The following is a 23,456-nucleotide window of genomic DNA, read 5'->3' as shown; positions in this document are numbered from 1 at the left end:
TTTTGCAAGCTGTGCTTGTTATAATTAGTACAGCCACAATTTCCTAATCAAACACTTGTATATAACTCATTCTCTTAAGTAAAACTACATCAAAACTTCAGCATTTCATTCATCTGGTTTTCTGTTGTTACTCATCTTACAAAAAAGCAGTCTTGTCAAACAATATATAGCGTTTCTGAAGAAAATAGTAAAAATCCAAACCAGCAAATGAGAAAAGCCTTCTGCAGAGACAAGGAGTATCAGCAGAACTCTTTGCAGCAGTCTTAGAATAGTTTTAAAAAGCAATCTACGTTGTATTTAATCAGCATAAGTTTGGCACTAGTATCACTGCAAGCAAGCTCTCACAGCAAGATTTAGGAGATCATGATCTAAAGTCTCAATCTGGGAATTATTCTTAATTCCAGAAATCCGCACACTAAAATACAGCCACAGTGAATTTGAGTCTTACATGACTGAGGGAGAATCATGTACAATTGTTCTACATGTTAAAATACTAGCTCATAAATTATGATTTTTCTAAAATTATTTCAATCCACATTGCTCATAATGTAAAAAATATTTACTTTGGAACAGCTGTTTTCAATTGAGATAGCAATGAAAGAGAGAAACACAAATATGGCATTGGAAACAGCCAAATAGAAGGTCCAAACTTACTTTCTGAACTCCAGGTTGAATCAGACCATAGCCCATTAACAGTCTATACAAGATACTAAAAGCAAGGATTTGTTTTCTACCAGTGCAACCATTAGAGAAGCTAAACATACTGAACTACAACCCACTACTTCCATGTTAGTCAGCAAGACTATCAGGGATGTCACAGAGAGACTACCAAGCCTCATACAGTCCACTGACTATGATCTGCTGCTGCTCTTTGATGTGGGCACCAGTAATACAGCCAGAAGCAGTCTTGAGGAGTATCAAGAAGGATTACAGAGCCCTGGGAGCAGCAGTAAGGGACTCTGGAGCACAGGTAGTTTTTTCATCAATCCTCCCAGTCAAAGGGAAGGGGTTTGAAAGGGTCAAATCTGGTGGATCAGCAAATGGTTACAGGACTAGTGCCACAGCCAGGGGTTCAGCCACTTAGACCATGGGACTCGCTTTGAGAAACCTGGCCTATTAGGGGCTGACGGGGTCCATCTGTCACAGAAGGGGAAGAGCATCTTCGGTCATAGGCTTGCCAAGCTGGTGAAGAGGGCTTTAAACCAAAGTTGCCAGGGGAGGGGAACCTCAATCCATCCCACTCCTACCAGTTTGATGCCAGTGCCAGCAATAGATGCCCAGAGCCTGGAGAAGGACCACAGGTCAGCAGGAGAGCACCTGAAGAGCAGCACAAAGGAATTCCAGCCACTCCAGCCAGTAAGTCAGCTTCATTAGGGGCCCAACTTAAATGGCTCTATGCAAATGCGCGTAGCATGGGTGAAAAAAAACAAGGAGTTAGAGATGTGCGCATGCCTGCAGGGCTATGATCTCACTGGCATCATGGAGACACACTGGGATATGGGATAGCTCCTATGACTGGAGTGTAGGAATGTAAGGATACAGGCTCTTTTTAGAAGGACGGGCAGGGGAGATGAGGAGGGGGTGTCGCCCTTTCTGTCAGTGACCAGCTGGAGTGCACGGAGCTCTGCCTGGGCATGGGTGAGTAGCCGACCTGAGAGCTTATGGGTCAGGATTAAAGGGAGGGCAGGGACAGGTGACATTACAGTGGGGGTCTGCTATAGGCCACCCGACCAGGAAGACTGAGCGGATGAGACCCTCTATAGACAGATAGAAGCAGCCCCACGTTCACAAGTCCTGGTCCTCATGGGGGACTTCAACCACCTCGATATCTGTTGGAGGGACAACACAGCAGGGCATAAGCAATCCAGAAGGTTCCTGGAATGCGTTGATTATAACTTCCTTCTCCAAGTGACAGAGGAGCCAATGAGGAGAGGTGCTATGCTGGACCTTGTTCTCACCAACAAGGAGGGGCTGGTGGGGAACATGAAGCTCAAGGGCAGCCTTGGCTGCAATGACCACAAAACGGTGGAGTTCAAGATCCTTAGAGCACAGAGGAGGGCACGCAGCAAGCTCAACACCCTGGACTTCAGGAGAGCAGACTTTGGCCTCTTCAGGGATCTGCTTGGTAGAGTACCATGGGATAAAGCCCTGGAGGGAAGAGGGGCCCAAGAAAGCTGGTTAATATTCAAGGATCACCTACTCCAAGCTCAGGAGCGATGCATCCCAACAAAGAGGAAGTCAGACAAAAACGCCAGGAGGCCTGCACGGATGAACAAGGAGCTCCTGGACAAACTCAAACACAAAAAGGAAGCCTACAGTGGGTGAAAGCAACGACAGGTAGCCTGGGAGGAATACAGGGAAATTGTCCGAGCAGCCACGGATCAGATTAGGAAAGCTAAAGACCTGATAGCATTAAATCTGGACAGGGACATCAAGGGCAACAAGAAAAGCTTCTATAGGTACATTGGTGAGAAAAGGAAGATTAGGGAAAATATGGGCCTTCTCCAGAACGAAATGGGAGATCTGGTTACCCAGGATGCGGAGGTGATTCTCCCCCTCTACTTTGCTCTGGTGAGACCCCAACTGGAGCACTGTGTTCAGTTCTGGGGCCCCCAACAGAAGGACATGGACCTGTTGGAGCCAGTCCAGAGGAGGCCACGAAGATGTTCAGAGAACTAGAGCACCTCTCCTATGAAGACAGGCTGAAAGAGTTGGGGTGGTTCAGCCTGGAGAAGAGAAGGCTCCAGGGAGACCTTATAGCAGCCTTCCAGTACCTGCAGGGGGCCGGCAAGAAAGCTGGAGAGGGACCTTTTGCAAGGGCATGTAGTGATAGGACAAGGGGTAATGGCTTTGAACTGAAAGAGGGCAGATTTAGACTAGATATAAGGAAGAAAGTCTTCACTCTGAGGGTGGTGAGGCACTGGAACAGGTTGCCCAGAGAAGTTGTGGATGCCCCACCCCTGGAAGTGTTCAAGGCCAGGCTGGATGGGGCTTTGAGCAATCTGGTCTAGTAGAAGGTGTCCCTGACCATGGCAGAGGGATTGGAACTGGATCATCTCTAAAGGTCCCTTCCAACCCAAACCACTCTATGATTCTAAGAGAATCATGATTCAGCAATTGGTGTTCTCAGACTGAAATTCTACAGGTTACTGAAATACTGGTGTCCAACACCTCAGCTCCATAAATAAAGCTACGTTTATAAAACAGGCCTAATAGGATACTGAAATAAATCACTACTCCAGCTATGTCTTAAATATGCATCAGCGCCTGCTCTCATAAAATGGCACAGTGTCAGCCTGAGGAGCCCAAATGAACAGTTACTGCCTTTCTGGGAGATTTTTTTTTTTAAATACTAACAGTTTCTATATAGCAAATTCTAACTATAAATATGGGTATTTGAATATGGGTCTAGCTATGAATATGGGTATTGAAAAATAAATTCAATAAAAATTAAAAATATTTAAAAAACAATACATGCAGTAACAGTGAGAAAAATCTCAATGTGTTCTTTTATTGAGATTTCAAACATTGCCTAGGGGAATTAAATCCATGGTCATAAAGAAAATAAGAAATCGTGAAAATTTTTTTTTTAAAAAACATCAACAGCTTCTTACAGAGCCTTGTGTGCTATGATTCCTGCCAAAGAAATTTCAAAAAGTTAAGAATCATACCACTAAGAGTGTAAGAATCATCTGAACTCTGTATCAAAAAACCAAGTATCAACCCCAAAAGAGAGATTTGAGCCTACGTAGAACTATCATTTCGATAGCTCTATTCAAAAAAAAGTTTTGATTTAAAACTTCCATTTACCCTGTGATAAAGAAATATAAAAGCAGTTAAGCCATCGATGTTGCTTACGCTCACCTGAGAAGAACATGTAATCTCTATGCAACCACTACTGAATGCCAACAAAGCCAGAGATCTATATTTTGCATCACACCTTGATACAAATACCAAAATTGCTGCAAGAAATACACATTACTTCACAGCATAAACACTTGCTTAAAATAGTAAACATTTATGAATATAAACACAATACCTAAATCCAGCATCATCTGTGATTACAACCTGCACAAATGGTTTTGGTGAGTATGAACACCCTGCAGTCATCTCTGTACTGCATTAAATCAATATATTTATTTCTAAAAGTTTCACATGCAGTATTAGTCTACCTTTTGCTTCTAGCAATTTTAGCTGGAATCCTTTCATACTAGCTCCATGGACAAATAAGGGGGGGGACAAAAGGGACAATTCATTACCTACAGAAATAATTTTCTGGGGTGGGACACCAGAAGTTCTAAGTCATCTTTACTCAAGAAAAATTAACAAGTTAATAAATGCAACCTCCAACCAAACTACAAAAAAAAAAGGGGGGGGGGGGGGGGGGGGCGCGCGCAGGGCGGCGATGAAAGGGACAGACAAACACACCAAACAACCAACTCTCCTCCTCACACTCAGCCTGTGCCAAAAGTCTCAACCACCTTTTACTCCCAAGAGCTCTTCACACAATGGCATACCAAACCAAGTCCTATTTGTGTCCCTATAAATTAGATTCTGACAACATTCACAAGCCTCAATATCATTTTTTTCCCCACATATGCTACTGCACAGAGACCATTCTTGGGTACCACTGTTACACAGCGTAACACCTGATGTTGGTCTCCACATTTGAAAACATTAAGATGCAGCAAGAGACAGATTATCTCATTTCAATTAGTTTCTTGCCACCAAAAAAAAAATAGACCTTTAAAACCCATCAGCTGACGGCAAGTAATCTGCATCCTTATACTGGTTATAGCCCTACCAAAGCAAAGGGAAAGAGGCTCCCTTTCCCAAGAGAAAAAGAGAGGCAGCAATCTTCTCTTTGTTCTAGCTCCTCCATATTTTGGTCGCATATATTGGTCGTATTGCTCATGATATAGCTTCATTTTAAAGGCCCTTTGGTCCTCACTGAATTATTTACCAAACGCACGGACACTTCATCTATCAATTTGATCCTTAAAATAGTATCTTGGAATTGGAATAAACACAGTAGCTACTACAGAACTATCACTCAGAAAGAGCCAGCCATATTCTACTATTACGAAACACATTTCTAACAAAACCCTAATAAGAACATAATTGTTTCAAGGTATGTAAAAGTCACTCAAATGAAAACCCAGAAAACTAGTTTATTCTCTACATTACTCTGCCCAAAAGCATTATTCATGCTGGCTCATTACCTAGAGCTAATCACAAAACTATTCAAAATCCCAAATTATCATTTATTTAGTAGCATTTCACATATCTGCTACTAGATTTTGACCCCACAAAGTTTATATATGAAGTAAATTCTGAGAGAGCACAGAAAAATCCCTGAATTAAATAATTTCAGTGCATTTTAATTTTCCTGCATCAAAGCCTTCTTGTATGTTCCTTCTCATTTTGAGTATTGTGTTTATCAAAATGTCTTAATGTTACAGAAGCAGTAGTTTTAACTAGCAACATGGAAACAAAAAAACCTAAAGCACACCAGTATCTTAAGGAACCCATTGTCCTATGTACCAAAACATGTCATTTCATAATAAAGTTGATGTATCTTACAATAAACAGTTTTAAAATATTTTTCAGTATATTCTATTAAAACATAAAGAGCGATCAGAGTTTGATGAGATTTGAGACTGAGATGATGTTTGTTTCAATGTTCTATATATGTTACCATCAGCCATTTAAAAAAGCATTACAGAGACCAATATTCTTATAGCTAAATATTTATTTTTGACATGGTAAATTCAGTATTAACTGTTATTTAGTCAAACTGAAGGGTTTGGGGAAAAGATCACATAGGTAACAAACATGGCAAAGAAACGCACAGAGAAGGAGGGTTAAACTGCTATTTTCCATAAAAATAACCCTTCATTTACCATTTTATTGGAAAATTGAAATATAAAGTTATTTTGAAAATATAAAGGTTTTTCAGAAGTTTTAAAAGGTTAGAACAACTATAAAGATATATTCTTTATCTATCATCACAATATACACAAACACACTCTCACAGACCCTCTGAGAATACAATATTCATTTTGCTGCAGAAGAACAGACATTGCATAACAATGAGATTTGCTAATGAAATCAGCCATCAACCTGGAATACATATGTATTAAACCAAGACCTCAGTGTCATTTTCTTTTTGCATCGTTTGTTCTTTCTCTCATTTTTCCTCGACCTTTCAGTATCTTGTCCTCCCCCTAGTTCCACTGCTTCAAGTACAGTAATATTGCAAAATATTTTGTTAACGCTGTCTGTACAACACTTTTTATTTTACAAAATGTATTTTTCTACTTATTGCTAAATGTAGATTCTAATTGCATGGGTTCTATCAGCATCGTTAACATAGCCTTGAAATATAAATCAATGGGTGCTAAGAAGACAAAGGAGTTTTATTTCTCTGTAAAACAGCAGGAATATCTAATAAAAAAATGGGTGTCACTGGGAACAAACTATACTTTCACAGCTAAAGTTGCACACCAATTAATACAAAAATTTAATACAACAACAACACATTTTTTAAAAAAATCTCCTCTATATTTATCTAATGATTAAACAGGAACAGAATTAAAAGTGTAATTGCTTTGCATGAACGTGCAAAATCATCATGAAACCAAGAAAAACAATCCAGCGAGTTCAGTAACAGTATGTATAAGCATGCAGTATACATATCAGTTACGCAAAACATTTTTACTGGAAGAGATGAATACTGAATGGAATTATTTATTCTACTACTCAGAGCTGACCATAAAAATTAAAACATTACAAAAGTATTTTAAAGGACATTTTTCTCTCATTATACTACTAATACCATATTTTGGTTTTGTGGGATATATGCTGCCTTATACTTCATAGATAAAAAGCAACCTATTTACACCCCTAGCTCCAAGAGTATCAAAACTATGTTTTGAATCCACCCCAAAACTATTAAAAATAATAATATAGCCCACTAAATTTTTCCACTGTTCTTATTTTACAGAGTTTTTTTAATAGAAATAATACAAATAAGATATCGTTACTATAATGCCACTACAAAGTTAGCATTATTATTGATAAGCTCCAAAGTCATACCAAAAACTAATACAAAACAGTAGAAAATAAATGTTTGCTGGCTTGTTTGGTAGGGTCGGTTTTTTTGTTTGTGTGTGGGGTTTGTTTGCCTTTTTTCTCCTTTCTGCTTCAACTAACACTCCAAAACCCTAATTCCATGAAGACAAACCACCAACTAGTTAGTTACTTTTAGTATACCAAAATTGCGTACAGAACTCCTTTGGAACAAATAGAAGTAATTTGTAATTTATTTTCTCATTTTATCTTGAGGGCATAAGGAAGTCATTCAGTCATTCTATAGTTACGATGGCCATCACAAGACCAAAGAAAAAGAAGGCACAAGAGACCACCGAAAAATAGAGGAGAAAAATAATGAAATGTCTGAAAATGGACTTAACCACCCCTAGAGCCAGTCATATCAAACTGTCTCTATACAACCCAGGAAGAATACCAGCAAGATACTGGACGTAATGAACTAGGTAAGTAATTGAAAGCATAAAAATTTCCATAAACTCTCTTCATATGTGCTCCAATTCTTCCTTTTTAGGTAAACAAGCACTTATGTCATTGAGAGCTTTGAAATCTGAAAGTATGTAACACATGGCCTTAACTTTTCCTTCCATTTCTCTCACTTTTAAAGATACGCAGCTACCTGATATGGACATCCAGGCATACATCATATGAAGCGGTCTTACTCTCATTCGTGCATTACAATGTCCTAATAAAAAGATTTATGAAGACTATTTTCAATCACATGCTATCAAAAATTCTTCTGTTTCAGTTACAAAGCATTTATCCTTCTGCAAAAAAGCCATCCACGTTACATCTCAAAATGACTGAAACTGAACAGATAAAGGCACAGTTAATTATAGTGGGCTCACCTTTAAAAGCAAAGACTATACAACCTCCAGGGTTTGAAAGAAAGAGACTCTAACGCAACAACCTTGACCCTTGAAAGTGCTGGGTCATTTTCTTCTGTGATGAACAGTGATTGCTTTCTGTAATTCTAACAATTGTCAAGTAGGCTAAAGACTATGGCTGGCAGGTGATAGTTCTGAAATGCTTGCACGTTTAACAATGATTTATTATCCCGTAATATAGGTCAACTGTCCAATTGAGCACCTTCTACAAGATGTTATAGGCTCTTGAAGCCATATACTACAACAACTGACATCAATGGTTTTATTAGGGATCAAACTAGTGGGGGACCTAAGAATATAGAGAACTGTTAAAGGATATAGTCTTAATTCAAATTACTAAATGAGAAAGACTAAGATATCCAAATCTACTTTACATATGAAATATACGATTCTGGTAGAATCTGGTAGTAACTGGTTTCTCTATATAGAAACCAGTTACTCTACAGATAAAAGTGAACCCTCAGTCCACAAATATAGACTCAACCTCACAGATTAACACAGATGACATCATATCAACAGTACACAGAATTAGATGCTGCCAGGTGCTAAAAAAGGTACCTGATTTTTTATCAATACAGAAAAAACATGAACTCAGAAATAAGACTGAATTTATCAACCATATTTATCCTCTCTGAACTAACCAGAAATAGCTTCTTCAATATATAGTCTAAAATTCTGTACTGTGCTGGAATAAATCACACAGATATAGATGCCCACAGTATGAACATATTCTAAAAGTTACCACTGTCCAGTTTACTGTGGGTTTTGTTGTGGTTTAAAATCATATTCCAGAGAATTAACAGTTCACATACACAGTTTTAGTATTGTGCTGTACTAGTACTCGTCTCTACGCACACAAACACACGCCTTTATTTTCAGTAACACACAATGCTTAGTTAAAAGCTACTTCTGGCACTTCATGCAGAAATTGCAAGCATCCTTCAAAGCTTAACTTTTAAAAAAATCCGGCAATGAAGCATGCTTATGCTTTTCCATAATGAAATACCCCAAACTGTACTCAATTATGATGACTACTATTTATCTACTTTTAGGGAATAAAAGTGGAGGACAATTTATTAAAGCACAGGAGGAACTCCTGAACACTGGAAGGTCACAGCCTATGTGCTGAGCTGCTAAGCAAAAACATCTATGATGTTCCAGAGCTGCCATTTTTCTTCCTTGACAAAGACTCCATCTGCCACAGAGCCATTTACAGCCTCAGAGTCAGAATATCAATGATTTCCAACCATTCTGCAAGTCTGCTTTCACCTTGACATCACCTCTGTAATACATCTGAAACAATGATACATATAACCCCTCTACAAGCTCTAAGCCTGTGCTTTATTCAAGTGATATGCATTTAAGCTGTGCTTTAACATACCATTTCTTTAATTCTTCTGAATTGTGCAAGAATATCAAAACTCCAAATTCTACATCCTTTTCATTGCTGTGCTTGTTTTAAATAAACTACCTTTGGAAAACGTAAAAAGAAAACTTTTCAAATACCGACAAAACATGTAAAAACAGTTAGAAAATACCTGATCATTTTAAAATCTGTATTTACATAACATACATGCACACAATTGCAATTTATTTTTTCTTTTCCAAATAAACAAGACATGCCTAGTAAGATCCTTATTACAGACAACCATGCAGAATAAACTATCACAGCTTCATTGAAACCAACAAAACTACATTCAGCTCTACATCTCTTGACGTATATACACACTGATTTAAAAAAAAAAAAAATCCAGGTTAGAGCTGGGACAAAAGAAGAAAGAGAATCTTGCCTACTAAATGAATACCTAAAGAATTAGGTCCTCAGATAAAACAGATGATACATGGATGGATAAAACCAATTTTTTATATATATATATATATATATATATATATATTCATGTATACACACACACGTATACGCACGCACATCCTCTCCATCAAGTATGAGAATATACAGTTCATCATCAGGCCCATCACAACACGACTTTAGTGAATGTATTCCTTGATAGCAACTTTTAGAGTCTTGAAATTCAGGTATATGTTGGTACTCTAGAGTAATTTTTAAACGTGCAAACTTGCAGCTTGATTTTACAGTGAAACTGGGCCACAGGAGAAAGAATTTTGTATTACAAATACATGTGTAAACACATACAATCGCACAGCTAGATGTCCAACTATTGCCATACAAACCTTCAATATGTTAAATATATAGGAGCAAAATATTTGAATACTAGACAAAACTTGCGATCAACTTTATGAAAATTTACTTCATAACACCTATAAAGTGCCTATTTTTAAATCTCAACTTTACCTCCCATTCTTTCTTCTCATTGCGTATGTCTTTACTTCTTCCCTTACAGAATTAAGTGGCAGACACTTGATAAATTGAATCTGTTCTATTTCTATATGCTCTCTGCCCACTATTCACATTGTTCAGGCTGCTTTTAATATTGTAAACATAAACACAATTTAAGCAAAGAATATTTTTCTAAATCTGTATGGAAAAAAATGTCTCCATCCCCCAAAATACATTGACCCCTAGAATATCCCTGGCTAAATCACACTAGGGCTTGGGTAGACTGCAGTATAAGGTTGAACTAGTTCAGGCTTTACCTTTGTGCTTGCCTTAGGAAGGGTAGGATCAGATGTACACGGATACATATCCAACATGTTTATTTTATGACTTACAGGTAGTCACCTGACACTCTCATATCACATCTCTCACCCAAAAAACCCAAACAAAAAATCCCCACCAAACTTGTTCAACTTTCCACCTGCTATCAATATACATTTCAGTTGTTTCTTCTCTCATCTGCAGTTCAACTACCCCTACCCATCTCCCCATTACCACTAGGTCATTACTTTGGTTTTTCAGTGGTGTTGAAGCGGGCTGGCAAGCTATAGAGTACAAGGGAGCACCTGCATGAAACATACTTGTCTCAAGTCAAATACGGACCAGCACTTAATTGTTCGCTGTTTTTTGCGCCTAAGATTCAAACCTGAAGAACGGCACCACGCTACATCCAAAATTAAGACAATTGTTCCCAGACTGGGGAAAACCAGGACAAACAGAAAAGCAAAAGGAACACATCTTTGAGAGGATGTACTACAATGCAGCAGAGGTAAGGAGGCGACCAAGAAAAGGTATTCAGGCATGGCCAGAACTGGGAGACAGCACTATCCTCAGAAAGACCTCACTGAGGATGTGGAAGGGCAGTGGAAAAAACAAGAGCCAATTACTGTAAGAAAACCAATACTTCTCAGTCTTACACAACTGCAGCTGTCTTCCACCACACATTCCCTGCTATGAAGCACTGACTTGACTCAACAATTCCTTGATGCTACTGCCTCTTTCTAATTCTACCTTCCTCCTTTAAAAATCCTAGGAGGAAAGAGACAAAGGGGAAGGAAAGGAAAATAATTTACAACTTTCTAGTTAAGACAGAAGCATAAAGTTGTTTAGATTGGAAGGATCTTACAGAGGTCATCTGATCCCACCTCCTGCTCAAAGCACAGTTAACTTTGAAGTTATGACAACTTGCTCAGAGCCTTGTCCAGTAAACAAGATGCAGATTTTGCAGGCTGAGCGCTCATTTCAGTGTTTCATAGAACCACGACTGGTTTGGGCTGGAAGTGACCTTCAAAGATCATCTAGTCCAACACCCCTGCCGTGGGCAGGGACACCTTCTACTACGTTGGGTTGCTCAAAGCCCCACGCAACCAGACTTTGACCACTTCAAATGATGGGACATCCACAACTTCTCTGGGCAACCTGTTCCAGTGCCTCACCACCCTCACAGTAAAAAATTAGATTGGACATAGGGATGTGATCATCTTCGTGGCCCTCCTCCGGACCCACTCCAACAGGTCCGTGTCTTTCTTGTACCGAGGACCCCAGAGTTGGACGCAGTACTCCAGGTAGGGTCTCACCAGGGCAGAGAGGGAGAATCACCTCCCTTGACCTGCTGGCCACGCTTCTCTTGATGCGGCCCAGGATACAACTGGTTTTCTGGGCTGCAAGCACACAATGCTGGCTTGTGAAGTTTGACAACTTCCATTCACGTGAATTTTTCCCTTTTATCTAATCAAATTGTCCCTTCGCATAATTTGTGTCTTTTGCCTCTTCTCTTTTCATTGTACACTTCCAAGAAGAACCTGACTTTTCTTCTCTCTAACACCTCTTAAGCAGATCAAGATAACCATTAGCTCAGGGAAGCCACCTCAAGGCTGAACGATTCCAATTCTCTCACATCTGTTATGTCATGTGCTATCGTTCCCTATTCATCTTGGTAGCCAACCACTGGACTCACTAAAGTATGTCACTATCTATCTTGTACTGGGGACCCCAAAACTGGGATACAGCATTCTAGATGTGGTCTCACAAGGGCCAAATGGGGCAATGGGAACCAATCCCCTCAAACTGCTGCCTACACTCTTGCTAATACACCCCATGATGGCCTATTTTGCTGAGAAAGTGCATGGCTGACTCATGTTCAGCTTGCTGTCTACCAAAACCCCAAGGGCCTCTCTGCTACTGCCCCCAACCTGTTCTGGTAGGCAAAAATTTCTGAAAAGAATCTTTTACTCTTATTCACTCACTGTTAAGATAAATCAGTAGATGGTTTATGGACTACTGATGCTACAAGCAACGGAAGAACAGAGCTACAGCCACAAATCAGGAATAAGCCAAGGCCTTGTGCCTTTCACACATGGCTGAAGAGAGATCAGTATGCCGCTCCCATTTACCAAGCTGTTCTGTTTTCACATCAGTTTCCCACAAAACACACATCTAAGCTCTTCCAGTTGTCAAGTTAAAAATAAAATAACTCTCATTGTTTATTTAATTAAGGATCCCAGTTGCCTTCTCACTTTTGACTCTTTTTGATTCCACTATCTCAAGTTTTCTTTATTACCACAGGATTTGCTACTACCTTAAAATCAGAAATTAAATAAAGCAAATTTAGTCTTGCCTAAGGATTTTTAAAACTTTAAGAATATAATCAAATATCAAATGATTCACAGTAATATTATGAATTCTGGTAACAGCAAATAAAAAAACCCACATGCAATACGCCTCCCTCCTTGAATTCGTAACCTTTACCCAGACCACACTTTCTGGAGCTTTCCTGTGGTGAATTGGTGAAGTCCTATTAAAAGCAGCTTTCTAGGTGAAAGAGGAACACGATACTCAGATTAACTACCAGCAGAAAAGTCCCTGAAGACTTAGATTCAAAAGATACGGTTGCATCAGCTTACATATGGAAAATCATCTTTTCAATAGTTGACTAGAAATGTCGTCTTAACCTAAAAATCTAAATTACAGAGCTACTGTATATTAAGACTCTGAAATTTAATTTAAAAAAAGATTTCTCATTTCCCATAAGCGGACAAAGCTTTGTGTTTAAATGCTAAGAAGACTTCTTTCTATAAGAAAGCCAAAGCAAACAAAGTGAAAACTCTTAACTAATCATAGGTACTTTGAAAGATTGCTGAACTTTTAAACTTTTGAGGTAACTGTAAACAACAAAAACACTTTTTTGTGCAAACGGATCGCTGCTATTGCAAGGCTAAAACCAGCTGGTCTTAACAATACAGTGATACTACTGAAAATTCAATTTACATCTGAGCTCTTCCAGTTGCCATCTGTACAGTAACGCTTAATAAACCACTTATTCCTCCTAACAGATGCTAATCATGGATTTACAATACATAATCAAAATCTGCTCTTTAACCCTTTCAGCAAATAACCATTATTAAATCTGGTTTGCAGCAGCAGCATTAAAACAGTTGGCAGTAACTCTTACAGAAGTTGTATCAGTAGCGGGGGGGGGGAGGGTGGGTGGGGGGGGGTTGTTTTTTAAAACTGCCTTCCTATTATAAAATACAACACATCAAATGTAGTCTATTAGTTCAAAAGAAAACTGTAATAAAACTAGGTATTCCGCAGAGAAATACGCAGCTTATTAATTCTTTCCTTGAAACTTTTGGTCATTTTGTAATTTTACTTCCACAATTGTTTTATCTAGCATGTTAATTTGTTTTCCTTGATAAATAAATCTAAACATACACACACAATGACCATATTTGCAGACAAATCAGGAACATACAGCAATAAACTACTTCAATTTTTTAATGAGATGATTTTCTAAAAATAACTACGCAAAAGTAAGTAGAAAAGAGGCGTAATTGCCTTCTGCCTTTTATTTACACTCTGTATAATTACTGTAAGCACATAAAACCGTTAAAATCTTATTATTTTTAGTTTCTTAGTCAATGTTAATTGTTGTTATTATACTGAAGTAAAGATCTAATTAAATCTGCAGGTGTTACACATGTATGAAGGAAGCAAATTCTTCTGTTCTTTGGAGGATAGGCTGTTTTGGAAGCTTTTGTATTTTTTCTGAGCTTGCCAAATGTACATCCACCTACACCGTCAAAAAACCAAACTGCTACTTTTCAAATACTATTACTACAAGCAATGGACAGCATGTTTTCATAGAATCACAGAATGGTTCCATTTGGAAGGGACCTTCAAAGATCATCCAGGTCCAATCCTCCTGCCATGGGCCGGGACACCTTCCACCAGACCAGGCTGCCCAAAGCCCCATCCAACCTGGCCTTGAACACTTCCAGGGATGGGGCAGCCACAACTTCTCTGGGCAACCTGTTCCAGTGCCTCACCACCCTCACAGTAGAGAAAAATTCTTCCCTATGTCCAATCTAAACCTACCCTCTTTCAGTTTAAAATCACTGCCTCTTGTCCCATCACCACAGGCCCTGGTAAAAAGTCTCTCTTCATCTTGCTCATGATCCCCCTTTATATACTGAAAGGCCGCAATAAGGTCTCCCTGGAGCCTTCTCTTCTCCAGGCTGAAACACGCCAACACTCTCAGTCTTTCTTCACAGGAGAGGTGTTCCAGCCCTCGGAGCATTGTTGTGGCCTCCCCTGGACCTGCTCTAACAAGTCCATGTCTTTCTTGTACTATAGGCCCCAGAATTGTTTTGGGGCAATATAAAAACAAAGATTCCTTTTCCATAACCAAATGTACCTTCACATGAATTCTCTGCATCCTTTTGAGTATTTACATGATGAAAAAAGGCAAATACAGCTATGTATCTAGATGCTTAAGCTAACTTCTGATGAGAAGTATGGGAACAGTTGTGGGGAGGGAGCTAATGATACACTGAAATTGCCATAAAAGCATATAACTATTTTTGTTAACCTGAGTTCACCAATTTTTCTTCTTTCTTTCCCCCTTACCTCTCTGTACAGCATGTTCCAATTTGTTATCAATAGTTTCTCAATAGTTGCCAGTTCCCAGACTTCTTATCAAATTTCACTTACTGTTCAAGGATCACATTTTTGTGCAATTTCTTTTGTTCTGAGACATAGCAGCTGACAAGTGATAAAGCACATGGTTTTTTGTTTATTGGGGTTTTTTTTAAGAAAAAAAAAAGCAAGATGTTTGCCTAACTTGCACATTTCTGCAAGTCTGCTGTGTTTTTATTTAGTTTGCAAACAGGCTACTATTTACACACACTTAAGTTTCATGTAAGGGAAGTGCTTTTCTTGGCAATTCGCTTCTGTATTTTAGAACCTGTATATTTGAATGCTATATTTAGAATTCAAATATACAAAATCTTTCCTGGGTCTGACAGCAAAAAAAACTCAAACACTTCCTCTGTTGTTGTTCGCCTTAACATTCCTAGTCACCAATTCAAAGTAGGCCAATGCATATACTTCATTACTGTGAAAAGAAACTGGGTAGTTTTCAAAACCTGTCAAAGCCTTACTTCTACTTTCTGTAGAAAGCAAGATTTATTCTTCTGCTAACCGCAGTATTCACCAACTCTAGTGTTCCTGCAATGGCAACATCTCTCAAGCTAACTTGTCAACACAATTTTGGTCAAATTCTGAGGCCTCTCTTCTTAACTTTACCTTAGCTCTCTAGAAGATTTTGTTCAGCCTTCTGCTCAGCCGATCTTTTACTTTTAAATCACTTGTTTAATTATAGCCATTAATAAATTGTTTAGTTACAACCACATATAAAATTTTATAAAGTATTATCTGCATAACTTTCAAGTACTGTGTTAACATTCTACATTACTTCTGTTTCCACAGGTAAAGTGGTACTGTTAGAATTCCCCACCACCACCTTTTGGAACAAATAAAAGAGCCATCATTAAGGACAAAAAGTACAAGGAATTTTTACTTGCCATTTTTCCTAATCTTTTCAAACTCTCCTTTGGGCAACCTATTTGTTACAACAGAATGCATACTGAGGTGCCATTTTTTTGTTTGTATGGAAGGGTTCTTATTGCTACGTAACAAAGAAAGTATGTTCTGTAGGCTAAAGAACTGACTGTACCCACAAAACCATTAGAGATGACTAAGGATATGTTTTTTCTTCTTTTTCAGAGATTTGATATTTTTCATCCCTCACAAAAGGATTAAGTAACTTACAGTCAGCCATAAACACACAAGCAGAATAAATCAGTACACCGAGTTAGTACAAACAATCAGCCTTAAAAATAAGCTTGTTGAGAGAAAGAGATCTACGCCTGGCTATTATTGCCCTTGCATTTTTTAAGGCCTACAGGAAAACTGATCAAAAAGCACAAATCTTTCTATAAATTCCTCGTGTTCTTTTCCAATTGCATGTTTAAAGGGCGAAAGTTATGCATGTCAACTTGACCATTTATGGAGCATTCTTCCCATTCTAAGGCAATTTTTTGTTCAGTACTCATCCTGACTGTTGCACAGAGTAACAGAGGCCAGCTGCAGCCACCTAGCAGCTCCCACTCCTTGGTTGTAGGTGTAGGGAAAACTGCCCCTCAAAGTAGGATCTAGACTTGTTTGTGGGTAGTAACTCCCAAAACATTAAGGAGGAAGGAGCCCTCATAACACTTGAGTGTTCAGGAAAGTCAGAGAGAAATTTTCAACTCAAGCAATGGTTGCTTTCATATTTCTGTGTACCTGTATTCTCAATGGGGTCGCATCTCCTTTCCAAGGAAAAGGACTAATTTTTAATTTTTTTTAAAACAAGATTTCACAAGTCAAAATGTTAGCAGGTTCAGCTTTTTGAAGTCCCAAGATACGGGTAGTGTTTAAAACTAATTAGATACTACACCTCCCTACCCCCTGCAAAACTGAAAGCTTCTTCTAGAAAGTTCCAAAGCCTTTCTTCAGACACAGGGAGGCTGGGAAGGTAGCAGTCTTTCAGTTTCAGTACATCCCAGGAAAAAAAAAAAAAATTTACCTTTAACAAAAAAACAACAGGGTTCAGCTTGTATGAAAAGAAAGCTTTTTCATTAAAACTGGCTCACCTTACAGAAGTTGGCAGTATACTACTGTATTACAGAAGGTTTTACAACGTCTAATGCCTGCAGTAAACTCTAAATCCTAGATACAGTCTTCCCATTTTTGTCTATTATTGCAAATTACTGAATGACTTTCCTAGTTGTGCTTTTAAAAAAAAAAAAAAAAAAAAGAATTTGTTCAGATCGCTGCTTCTCGCTTTGAAATAGCAGGTTATCTTACCTCCCACCCTTACCTGCTCTCCTATCACTGTTGCTAACCAATGTGTTTACTAGAAAATTGTTCTTTTGACCTTTAATTCACTTGAATCCCCCTATTTAATAGATCTGCTCTCTCCATATGAACCTATTCGTTCTTTGAATTCAGCAGATGTCGGTGCTCTTAATACAGTATTTACGGGAATGGTAAGTCACATGTCGTGGTTTTAATAGCTTCTCTTCCCACATGCAACTGTACACTTGAAGTACTTCTAAAACCTGAGCCTTTTAAATTTAATCTTAAAAATTCTTTTAATTAGCATGCAAAAGTGATTGATTTAGCCTTTTTTTTCCTACTGTCAGTGCAAATCTTATCTTTACTGATTGTAAAAGTTACCTCCAGGATGAGGGCATGAAGGTTGCTATTGAAACATAACACTCCACTGTATCACACATCATCATGTCTGGGATCTAAACAAGGCATGTGTTAAGCAACACATCTCATTACTGGACATAAACTTACAACACGTCCTTACAAATGTAAGTATTGCATTTGCTATTTTCAGGGTATATTATCACAAGTGTATGAAGAATTGATGGTTAATATGAGAGGCACCAAAATAATAAACTTGAAAAATAATTTCAAATCTATTTCAGATTTTCCTCTCTTACTTTACAGACCTCACAGACAGTTAGGTACAACAAAAGTTAAAAAGTGTGCCTGAAAGTTGCATCTGTGAGCTAAGCAAATCCAGTCAGGCTTTCTGTTTAAATCTCTATCTATTTTAGTTTTCATTGTTAACTTTGTCTAAAGTAAAGTACCAGAGTAAGACACAAATACTTTTTTTTCTTTAGTTATCCTGAGAAAAACTGAGCAAATTGATGTGAATGCAAAATTCTTCATTTCCTAATAGTCTAGTAAACTCCCTATTAATAAAACAAGATAATACATGCTCATCATGTAACAAAATATCACACATTCTCTGACTATTCAAAATACTTTTCAAAGTTGCTAAAATTGATTTTGGAATCAAAACTCTCAGCACAATCTCTCAATTCATTTTAAACATTCCCTAAACTGTATAACATCAGACATCAAAATTACTAAAGGTATGCTGAAAATGTGCAACACGCTAAAATTACATTCTACCATATTTATATTTCAAGCCTACATACAAGGAAATGCAGAAAGAACGATAACAGTGTTATAATAGACATTCATTGGTAAAAACCTACTCAATAGTTAAGCCTGAAGTCACAAAAGTAATTGCACACGTGGGCTAAGAATCTAAAAGTCTTAGTTAAGCCTGTGCTTAATGTCTTGCTGAAATCAGGACCTGGATGCAGAATTTAGCACTAAGCCATACAGTACTTAACATTTTCCTTTTTCCTATGAGTCATGCTTCTCAGAAAATTATCAGAATGCTTATTGCTACAGCTTACTTACCGTGATGAATGCGGTCAGTTCTGTGACATTACTGTTTTGCAACCTGCAAACACAAAACAATTAATGATCAGCTGAGTCATCCTTTAATTAACTAACTTTTACAAGGACAAAGAAAGACACATCAAACAGAACAGTAAAATTTCGGGGGGGGGGGGGGGGGGGGGGGGACGACGGACGGACGACACGACACGACGACGGACGTCTGTGAAGTATTTCCAGCGTACTGAAAACACTTTGCTTCCCACAGCCAGATACGAAGCCATTAAAACAAGAATAGTTTAAGCCAATCACACTTTTTTTGCTCGCAACCAGCTGTTTAAATACACATGCCCATTTTACCCTTACTAAATTGTGAATGATATAGTACAATATGTTCCCCTTTGACGTACACAGTAAGTCAAAGCAATCTTTCTGTTAAAATGCAAAAAGAATTCTGGCCTCCCAGAAATCAATTTTGGGATTTTTCAATTTTCTTTACACAGAACCAGAGTTTCATTCCATTACTGCACTACGGTGCAGTATTTGAAATATTGTATTTCAAATTCTCCTCATGCTATGAGAATTCAGAAGCATCTCTATGTCAGTACAAAATCTACACACATTTCACTGAAAATTTAAAAATAAAAATAATTTTTGAACACTTGTTTGGATTGCTTTCTTCCCATATTTTTTTTCCCTGGGTGGATCAAGTTTTTCTAAACACATAGTTCATACACACTGTACAGGAAATAGAAAACAGCAAAACAGATGCAACATTTGGAATACAACCATTACAGGAAAATGTTACTTGCTATAGTAGTAGAAATCTGATATTGTTGTGGTTTTTTCTAATAATTTTTTTTCCACTGAAGACCAGTAAAAAGTCAGTGAAATTTTACAGTTTGATCTTTTAAAAATCTCTTCTGTAGCATTAAACATATACTTGCTATACAAAGCCTGTAGATGTTTCTCTTCAGCTACATTGATAGACAATTTTAACTGAGCAAATATGCATAATTGCCTACATATCAAAAAATGCTAGGGTAAAATGGGACTTCAGGGGGTTTTTTTTGTTATTGGTTTGTTTGGGGCTTTTATTTTACACTGAACACTTTAAAAAACAAGTGTGTAGAAAAATGGACCTTTTTACTCTGGAATTTTTTTTTACAGCATCACACTGATGGGAGGATAAAGCCGGCCTATCTCACAGTGCCACAGTCAAGAAAACATACTAATAAATTTACACAAACAAAACTTCAGCCATCTACATGAGCAAGAACTTCTTTTACAGAGTTAGGTAAGCTAAGTAACAATTTAAATCTAGGTAGGTAATTACATCAACCACAGCCGTAGTTTTTTAAATTTAATTTTCTATTACAACCTGTAAATGGGTGGGCATTAACACCAACAATTGTTTTTTTGTTTGTTATGGCCACTACTGTCAAACTACACTCCCAGGCCTGCCACGAAAACAACACGTATTTTTCTCCCTTATCAAAGGACAACCAGGAACAAATCTTTCCTCATAACAGTCAGTGGCAATGTCATCAACCTACACAGGAAAGGCATCACGTTCGTTCTCCCAAGGAGAAATCAAAATATTAATGTTTCCCTTCTCTACCCTACTTCCATGCTTTGGCCACACCAAAAAAAAAAAAAAAAAAAAAGGGCAAACCAACCCCTAATGCGAAGTGATGGAAGGAGATATGACACAGTCACTACACCATTTAAAAAGTGGGAGCAAAGCATTTGAGAGAGGAAAAGCTTACAAAAGTATGTATTTTACTACCCTCTCAACCATGCTGCTGGCTGACTAGAACCCTGAACTGTCCTTCAGAAAGTAGAAAACAAAGTTGAAGTCATATTTCTTCTACGCTGGAAACATGGTATTTCCTGTATTAGCTGAAGTTCAAGTACTTGCTGCCTGTTACAATTCTGCACATACGTTCTACTTCTGACTACATCTATACCTGTGGCACTGCTAAGTTTTGGTATCAGTCCTGAAGGCATTGAATAGCCCACCAAAACCTGAACCTTGGGACAAATGTTAGAGGTTCAATAGAGTTGAGGATAGTGAAAACAGCTCTTAAAGTTCCAGCTTGCCATTTGCAAGGAATGATAAACAACTACCTTACTGGCAGGCAGAGCATACTGCACAGTCACAGCCTCCTCAGCCCTAAATACTGTCCAATGAAAAGAAAAAGTTTCTCTATAGAAGTTACCCAGATCCTTAAGGATGCAACTGGATTGGAAAATAGCCTACTTGTTTCCCCAGGGTAACAACACTTCCAAAAGAGAAGAAGAGACTGGGAGGAAATCTTGAGTAGTAGATTCAGCCTGATGCTCTCTGACAATCTGTTGCTTCAACACATCTCCTTTGCCAGCTGCTCGCTTCTCCTCTATACTTCATCTGCTCCGACTGGATGCAAGTATGTAAACCAAGGAGTGAGGAAAAAGAGGGGCTTTTTTTCGTCTCTTCTCTATCCTTAGTACATGAAAAGGGTCACTACTTGGAAAATCCTCTACAACTTTACCAGAAACACAAAAAATTGTAAACAAAGTTTCTGCAAGACATTGGAATAAGTACTTAAGAAATTGTAATACAAAAGACAGCACAACTGCAAGTAAAAACAGGTAACAGTTTTAAAAACAGGCTTTACTGTGGCTCCAATACTTCAAGGTCTGCATATGTTAAGAATTATTCCCAAAGCAAAAAATTTCAACATTAGCCATGTGCATAAGCAGAATCACTTCATACAGTCTGGATCTATCTCACAGATTCATACCACACAAATTACTTCAGATAATAACGTAAAATATATTTCAACAAACTACATTCATATTTTCTTAGCTTTCTTTGACTAAAGACTTACAAAGGTCAGTCTTTAATCTCAAATGGTGCAGTAAACATTTCAGTCCATCTTCAAAATTCACAGAAGACCTCAAGATCTGCTGTCTCTGTAAGCTTTCAGCCTTCTATACTCCAATACTCATGTTATTAGAGGTCATATTCTACATCCATTCCTACCCTGAATACCTGTGTACTTACGTGAGCCAAAAGGCGAGTACCTTTCCACAGGCAGTTGAGGCATGAAGTTGATTGCACCTGAGGGAAGGGGTGGGGTAGGAGGGTTGTCAAATCTGAGCTTGGAAAGGGGTGCTAGAATACAAAATCAGAGTTTGAGACAGATGAGCAGAGGTGTCGGGAAACATCTGGGAGATGTTAAGACAAAAAAACAGGGGAGAAAGGCACCAGAACACACGCAATTGTGCAATACCACCAGCAGATGCTGGGGTACGCAAATGGGGTAATTTCTTAATCCCCTTCTTGAAATACTTAACAGAAATACAGCAGCATATCCCTCCATCAAAATATCGTACGGTATTATGCAAATCACCCTGCATGAACACATGAGTATCACGTACTTTCATTAGGCTTAATAAAAAGTCTGTATTCAGCAGGAAAATTTTAGCAGTACATTCAAAACTACAGGTAATAAAACTAGTACTAGTGTTGAATTAATCTAATGCAGTAGTCAAATGTTCTTCCTCCCAAACAGCATCAACTGCACATAGTCAAGGTTTTAGTGAAGGTCCAAATCCAACAATTTTACAGACTGGGAAAGTAAATCTGGCTAGATGTAGACACACAAACTTACCTACTATCTTTGGATAAGCCAATACTAACTTCAGTTGAACAATTTTGTACCACACACAATTGACTGACAAATGTCCTGTGTATCTAACACTCTCCAAGGGAAAAAAAAAGTGCATCTTGATGCACTGTAAATGCAAACACTGTAAACGCAAGCAAATAAATTCAGTTTTTAAAAACAAAAATAGAGTTGTCTATTATATTTGAGTAAGAAATAAGAAGTTAGATTTGTTCTTACATAAGTAAACAAACAACTGCAAATACAATGCAGCCTCTACAAAATGCATCACACACTGCCCTGGTTTCTCCTCCCAGATGCTGTACATATTTACAATAAACAAATTACTAAGTTAATCAAAGACCATTGTCCATTATTCATCAATAAAGAAAAGCATATTTAATGCATGGGCTTGTATTACTGAGGTTGTTTATTCTCTTTCCAAACACTAAAGGTTTCAGAGTTTTATTCATTTGCTGGAAAAACCTACCTCAATACATTAGTAGCACTCGCCACAGTCAGTAAATAAATGGTCCAAGACCTCTAAAATAGGCATAGAAGTTATTTTCCCTTTGAAAGGGAGAAGAAACTTACATGTTGAAGAGATCCCTCCCACCATACCCCACCTTCCCCAGCATCAAAGAAATATTGCAAGCTCACATGTTGGAATGGATTCAAGCTTGCCTCATGGATTTTTCTTAAAGATAATGGCATTTTTATGTAGACATAACCAACCTTCCCAGGTATTCACTTTACTCTTAAAATAACTCTATGAAAACTTAAAAAAAAAAAAAAAAAGATGACACCAGTCAAAAACTCGAAGTCCCAGGATTTAACAGTGTAATTTCAGCTTTAAATATGTTT

At 37.9% G+C, this 23,456-nt stretch overlaps 1 protein-coding gene across 14 annotated transcripts in view; it reads right to left on the bottom strand.

The window, feature by feature from the left end:
- The window catches only part of BAZ2B (bromodomain adjacent to zinc finger domain 2B), a 168,179-nt gene that overhangs the window by 108,601 nt on the left and 36,122 nt on the right, over positions 1-23,456 (bottom strand). For 13 of the 14 annotated variants that reach the window (XM_072874339.1, XM_072874338.1, XM_072874350.1 and 10 more), the window contains exon 2: positions 18,961-19,003. The exons of the other annotated variant lie outside the window; for it this stretch is intronic. The gene's annotated coding sequence lies outside the window, so the exon portion shown is untranslated. The remainder of the gene's footprint in view (positions 1-18,960; positions 19,004-23,456) is intronic. 14 annotated transcript variants of the gene reach the window in all.

Source organism: Ciconia boyciana, chromosome 10 (assembly GCF_034638445.1).
Source record: "Ciconia boyciana chromosome 10, ASM3463844v1, whole genome shotgun sequence".
Taxonomy (NCBI): domain Eukaryota; kingdom Metazoa; phylum Chordata; class Aves; order Ciconiiformes; family Ciconiidae; genus Ciconia; species Ciconia boyciana.
This window is presented reverse-complemented; position numbering and strand designations above follow the sequence as displayed.